This window comes from Oxyura jamaicensis, chromosome 2 (assembly GCF_011077185.1).
Source record: "Oxyura jamaicensis isolate SHBP4307 breed ruddy duck chromosome 2, BPBGC_Ojam_1.0, whole genome shotgun sequence".
NCBI lineage: Eukaryota > Metazoa > Chordata > Aves > Anseriformes > Anatidae > Oxyura > Oxyura jamaicensis.
Genome location: NC_048894.1, coordinates 135,109,633 through 135,116,718, shown reverse-complemented (window position 1 = coordinate 135,116,718; position 7,086 = coordinate 135,109,633). Strand labels below are relative to the sequence as shown.

The following is a 7,086-nucleotide window of genomic DNA, read 5'->3' as shown; positions in this document are numbered from 1 at the left end:
TAAAGCAAGCACTTAAAAATTTCTGTACCTGAAGGGTCATAATTTCAAGAACATGTGAGTTATCTGAGAACACGAGAAGTGAGGTATGCCTCCTGTCACGGTAAATAATCTGATAAATACCCACGAGTCCTCTCTCAGCCATTGTGCTCAATCTTCTTGGCAAATCGGTGGAGGTTTTTTGTTTTTTCTTTTTTTTGCCAGACTGATTCTCACGGGGGTACTGCTCACATTTGCTCCCATAGCCACTGCATGTTAGTAACAGCCAAGCCGTGCAACCACACTCCCTCTGCAGCAGCAGGGTAGAGGCATGCAACTCCACACTAGGATTTCACAAGAAAAAAAAAAATGGGGTGAAAAAGCTGGGCCTGGCAGACCAGCATGCAAAGGTTATTACTGATATCTAGCAGCACACTGGACACCAGAGTGCATCCAGAAAAAAAAAAGATTATCCTACAGTTTAAACAGGCATCCTGGCCAAGGAGGACTGCTTTTTGTCCTGACACACCTTACTTTCCTTTCCTCACCCCTGCTGCCATTTGTGTTTTGAAGACCTGGAACTAAATCTCGTTGGTACAGATATCCCCTGTGAAGAAAATCAAGGTGTTCAGCAAAAAGATGCAAAGAGTATGATTTTATTGGCTATTACAATGTTCAGATCGGGAAAAACACCTTTTTCTATTTGTACAGAAGAGTTGCAGCCCCAGAGCCTCACACCCATTTTCTCTGCTGAAGATCAGGCTTCAACTCCCTTTTGCACCTCCTCAAAGGTCCATCCATTCAGGCTGCAACCAGACAAAGACTGGGAATTTCCATTTTGTAGGAAATTCTGCAGTTGAGTTGCAGCCACAGCACAAAATTTGGATTATCCAACACTTTTTTTTTTTCAAGGAGGGAAAATCAAAACAATTCTATCCGAAACCAAAGCAGCTGGCTGCACCGGTCCTGGACCATCCAAGGAGCCCCAAGCCTTGGCTTCAATACAGGGTTGCCAATGCAGAGTCATCTTCAGCAAGCATCTCGGCCACCGCTGGCACTGCTCCCCCTCCTGCCAAAGGTGAGGGGACATGAGCAGCACTGAGCTCTCACTGCCTGCATCCCAGCTGCTGCGTGGCATCAGCATTCTGTTGCATTCTCCTTGCTACATATATTGGCTTTTCAGATACTTTCAGTTTTTTGGACTAACATTCTTGTGTTTCCTAGAGGGTGCTGGGAATGCAGATGGAGGGTGAGTATATCCAGATGCTCATACTGGCTTTTCAAGATGCAGCCTTGGGTTTTGCTGTTGCAGGAGGAAGGGAAACTGAACCCAAATATTCTGTTACTGTCATAAACTCCCCCAGTTCTCCCACTTTCAATGCTTCTAAAATTAGGGCCATGCACCATTGCCTCACTATATCCTTTTCACTCTGCTCTTTACAGATATTCTATATGAGGCCAGGCTACAGTTTCTGTCATCATTAGAGGATTTCATGACAAATAGGCTATAAGCCTGAACCTTTAATCCTTCCTATTCATGCGAGCATACAGACCCTGGGGAGCGCCTGCATTGTATTCTCATGGACGAGACTCTCTCAAAGTGAATCTCTTTCCCCTGAGGATATTCAGGGTCTGCATCACCAGTGGCAGCTTTCTGAAGGGGTCTCCCTATAACTCCTCCATGTCAATTTTTGCACTAATGCAATAGTTATGGGTAACAAATGCTTCATTACATAGGACAAACTCCCTGGCCACAAGGAAGTCAAACAGTGAATCTCCTGTTGCCATTAAGCCATGCTGAGCAGATCATATAGTCCAAAGGCTACATATGCAAACATTGTCTGTGCATCCCTGTGTAAAAATAGCATCCATATTGCTTTTGCTATTCCTATTATTTTCTGGTCCATAACAAGATCCAACAAATCCTAAATCCCCCCCTTTTTTAGAGCTCCTGTTAATGAATAGAATCTTACTCCCATGTTATTCCTTGACAGCAGAAAGATGGGTCTGTATTCTCAGATTAAAAAAAAATAAAAAATAAAAAAATAAATTAATTAAAAATTAGGTTCATTAAAAGCACACAGAACTTCCAGATTTGGCCAAAAAAATTGATGTGGCCATGAATTGGTTACAATTGAAGAGTAAACTGGACAGAGCTTGCTGGTAGTTTTGAATCTTTTTATTGTAAATATAATTTTATTGTAAATTTAATCTTTTTATTATAAATAGAGTATGTGATAGGCTGGAGAGGCCAGAATCTGTGTCCAAACTTCTGGCTGTGCTCCTGCATCAGCTCTCTGAATGTGGGATGGTATGGGCCAAGCAAGAGAAACCCCTGGCCATCTCCCTCCCAAAATACTGTATGCATGCTATCTGCAGATGAAAGGCTGTGAATGGCAGCGTCACCTCTAACACCCTGAAGATTTTGTACCTTAAGTCGTCATTTAACACACACTGCTCCACTGCCAAGAGAATTAATGAGCCTGGTGTTCTACAACCTTGTGTCCTTTGTGTCCCCTTCCTCCTCACCACAATAATCTCAGCTTCCCTCTCTGCTGTGCAGAACACCCCAGCGAGCAAGAAGCAGCAGGGGCTGGCTCTCGGGGATGGCTGCACACGCTGCTTGAGCAGGTCTTCCAGGCTTTCCTCCCGCAGCAGCATCCATCTGAGCCACGCATTTCAAGTCAAACATCTTCATGGAGCTTGTAGGCATGCAGCAGTGGCAAAGCTGTTATTTCCACCAAATCTGGTTAATTTGACTAAAAATAAGCTAAAATAATGAAGCATTTGATAGTCAGGAAATATCCAAAACAATTTTGCTTGCATAACTAATATTTAACTAGCTTTTCACTGTTTTGTTTTGCTTCGTTTTGTTTTGTTTGGGTTTTTGTTTGTTTGTTTGTTTTTGTTTTTGGCACAGGTATTTTCCCACAGGATCCTTATCCCATTTAATTCACAGGGCAGGCATGCTTTAGAAATGGATCCAGATTACAAAAGGAAGACTGTTATCTGCAGGGCTTCTCCCTCCTTCTTTGCAGAATTTGAAAAAGGAATGAGGGAGGGAACTGCAGAAGGAGAATGAAGTTCATGCCTGCAGCTTCTAGCTCACAGCCAGACATTTCACATGTGGTCACTAATTGTGAAGACTTCATTTGTTGAATGCCTGGCAGAGGATCTGGCACTTGACTTCTAAGCATTCCCAGATACACATCCCTGGAAGCCGAGTAAGTCTATCTAACATTACATTTCTCTGCAGACCCTTGCCTCCTCAGGAAGGGCAACAAAAATAAATAATCACTTCTGGTTTTTGTTCCTGTGGATTTCACCATCCCACTTCTACAATGGGGCCAATATCCCCTTCATACCACAGAATCCACTGTTTTAATGATGCATGGATTAATATGAAGAAATATGTCTATTTCATGCCCATTGCCACCCCTAGAAAACATATCTGCAGAAATGGACCTGCCTGCCATCAGAGCTGGGGTGGAATGGGGTGCAATAAATCAGGTGTGGGGTCACTTGCAGAGCAACGAAGGGATAAAGCAATGCTAATGACTGCTCAGCAATTAAGCTTGTACTTACTGTGTGCACAGAGGGAGGCAGAAAATGGATCATTTGAACAAGAAATTTGGACCTGTATATGGGAAAAAAAGGGGGCCAAATGAAGGGTAATTGCCACTAATACTGGTATTTAATACTGGCTATTCAATGCTTCATTTTATGGTCTTGATAAAGGTTCTCTAAGAATTACTTGTTAAATATATATATATATATAAGACTACAAATGGAAAACCTCATGGCAAAATAACACAACTCCTGAGGTTCTTGCCTCTATTTTGGCTCCCATAGTAGGATTTTATCTGGGGTAAACTTCTCTGTCCTGCACTTACAGGCTTGTCTCATCCTCCTCTGCTCCCTCAGAGATACCTGGCTTGCTTCTGGCTCTTCTCTATCCTTGAATCTTCTTTCATTTTTTCAACATACATCCCAATCTCTCTCTTTTTGGCTTCTCATTTCAGCCCCAGCACCCCGCTCACACTCCACCATCATTTCCCACCTGTCCTCTGGACCCAGTCTCTCGCATTGCTTACAGCTCTTGTCCACATATCCTGACCACCTCAGGTCCTGCTGCCCAGCTCTTCACCCAGATTCTCTGTCCTAATCCCAGCCACCCCAAACTCCCATCACATGGGGTCCTCACACATGGCAACTTGCTCCCGTGCTGGGGACAGCGATGGAGAAGAGCCTTCTCACCGTTTTTATCCGTGACCAGAGAGATGACACAGACCATGGTCTCAGGCTCAGCAGAAATATCTTGTGGGAAGGGCAGCTGAAGTCAAGGTATCTTCAGTCAAAAATGAATTTTTAGCTGCTCATGTCAAATAAGTCTCTCATCATAATTAAGGATATACAAACCTGTGATTTCTCAAAACTTGGTAATATAAACAAATTTTGTCATGAAGATAACCAAGCGTGCAGTCATGAAACAAAGGCCAAATTTCAAATCACAATACTGAAGCCTGGTGGGGCTTTGACTTAAGGTTTTTGTTGTTTCTTTTTTATTTTTTTCCCCAAAATATCAAAAATATGAACAAGCAAATATATTTATGAACTGATATCTCAAAAGCAGCAAAACAGCTTGGTAAGACAACACTTTCCTTACATTATACAAGTAAACTTCATTTCAGTGGGGAGAAATATATATATATATATGAAAAAGGAGTCAAAGTTTAGCAAAATTTTCTGCGACCAAGATTGAAAGTATGTAGCATCAGCAGCACTGCCTGTAATAGCAGTTAAATGTAACAGTGCATAAAAACTTAATCATAAATTATTTCTTCAAATGTATCCTGTGCAAAATATCATCTTGCACAATGCATTACAGCTGACCTATAGAGGAAGTATCTTTTTTAAGCAAAAGCATTTAACAGACATAAATGCTAAACTTGTCCAAAGATCACATCTTTAACTGCAGATCCAACTTAAATCTAATTTTAGTTTTGAAACTGGTTGCAGGATTTATTTGTGAAATGCCAGAAAACTTATCCAAAGCATAGTGTTGTAAATTGCAAAGGACCGGCTGCACCTTTCATATAAACCAGAGATTTAATCCCCACAGAGCAAAACTTAGTCTTAAAAATGTCATCATGCTTGGGCCTTCCAGCATGCTTTATCATTTACTATTATTTGTTGACTCTTACATACACAAGCTCAGCTAGCAACAAAAGATCCTTAGTAATATAAACTAGATGAGTATAGAAAGAGGCAGAATCACTAATTCCCAAGGTTAACAGATAATTGTGTTTTTATTTCAAACCATTACATATGGACATTTTTTTTTCATTTTGTACTGTTAATTAGTGCTTTCCTGATCAAATTCACTTGCTTTAAAGCTTCTTGATTATTAAATGGTGCTTGCTAGTTCAAACTAATCTCAAATAAGAAAAAAAAAAAAAAAAAGGTTTAGTTGTGTAGCAGAGATTAAAGGGCTTTGACATGCTCACTGTTAACAGGAAGTAAAGAAAATACATTTCTTCTTCAAATCATTTTCACAAAGTCTCATATATTTCATCAAAAATGGCCATTAGTGTTATTTCAAAGACGTTCCTGTGGTTTCTGCTAACTACTTATTACACAACCATCATTTTATAATATAAACCAATGACTTGGTGATAAAGTACACCAGTTGGAAACATAAACAGATGCATTATGGATAACTTAAGTACTGCTTTCTCTTCTACAAAATTCATTCTATGTCACTTAAAAGGAAAAATCAAAGGAACCTTATGTTTAATTATATTTAGATATTCAAGATATGCCTAAACTAAGCATTTACAATAGTCTATGTGGCAGAATACTGAACTCTGGATTCAAAAACTAAATGAGATGGAAAATGCTTATGATCCCTTGATAAGCATAGCTAAGAATGAATTGGCATATAGAGGTGAAAGAAAAGCCAAAAACAGCAAGAGTTGTGCTGTGCAGGGCTTTTGTAATGACTTTGTGGCCCTATTTCCCAGATTATATTTCCAGTTTTGAAAATCAGACAGGCAAGGAGTACATTTTGAAAAATCAAATTCTTCTGCAAAACTATTTATATGTTTTTATAACTATCTTGTGGTAAACGCAGACCCAGTCCTAAAATGCATACACAAACAGGCAACCTCAGCTCCAGGATGATGCTATTGTCTCTAGCAGTGCCTTCAGAGAAAATAACTCTCCAGTTGTGTGGCAGAGTTTGTGTGTTTGTTGGTTGCCTGTTTCATGGTATGGGTGATCTCAGATTCAGGTTCCTTTAGCAAGAGTTCAAGCCTTTACTACTGTATACTTAAAAAAATAAATCCAAAAAATTATCACCTTTCACCTTGTATTGCAAGGGATTAGTTGATAAATTTAATCAAAGACAGTGTCTGAGTCTTAGAAGTGTTAAAGCCAACTAACGGGATTAAGTTGAAGTTTTGGCATGCAGCTTTGGAAGATCCACATCAGAAGCAGAAGCAGCAGAAGTTGCTGATCCCTCACTGCCCCAGAATGATTCTGTGAGTAATGCTCTCCATAGATAGGACACTCCATGGTACAGCACATCTCCAGGACAGAGATTTAGAGGTAGAAGTAGCCTGAAATATTTGCCTATTCTTTCATGCAGTCGCATATTCCCAACTAGCAGCTACGCACTGAACTGCTCTCAGAAAGGAATTTCGAAACACCATCTCATTTTTAAAAGGAAAAGCCCTAGGAAGCCACAGAGGAATTTCCATTTCTCTGTACAGTTTCCAGTAGCCTTCTTACAATTTGTCCTCTTAAGTGTAGCCCCAAGAAGAGCACCTATCCAGTGTGTTATTTCCCAATGGAGGAAACATTTCCTTTAGCAAGTCTTTCGGTGTGATATCCTGTAGCACCTTTATTTACAAGATGAGCCATTGTCCTGATGGATGGACTACAAAATTGGTGAAAAACTGGCTGGATTATCAGTCAAAGGCTAGAAATTACTGAGAAGTACCCTACATAGTAGCTGGTGACAAGAGTTCCTCAGGGATCTGTCCTGGGATAACAATGTTCTGGGCTGCATTAACAGGAGTCAGCAGATTGTGGCAGTGATTATCCCCC

At 40.4% G+C, this 7,086-nt stretch overlaps 1 long non-coding RNA gene across 1 annotated transcript; it reads left to right on the top strand.

Annotated features, from left to right (window-relative positions):
• The first annotated feature begins 1,011 nt into the window (after nucleotides 1-1,011).
• On the top strand, nucleotides 1,012-3,738 carry LOC118162776. Its single transcript, XR_004748619.1, has 2 exons — nucleotides 1,012-1,225; nucleotides 2,897-3,738. It is a non-coding gene; the product is annotated as an uncharacterized LOC118162776 (long non-coding RNA).
• Nucleotides 3,739-7,086: the final 3,348 nt, after the last annotated feature.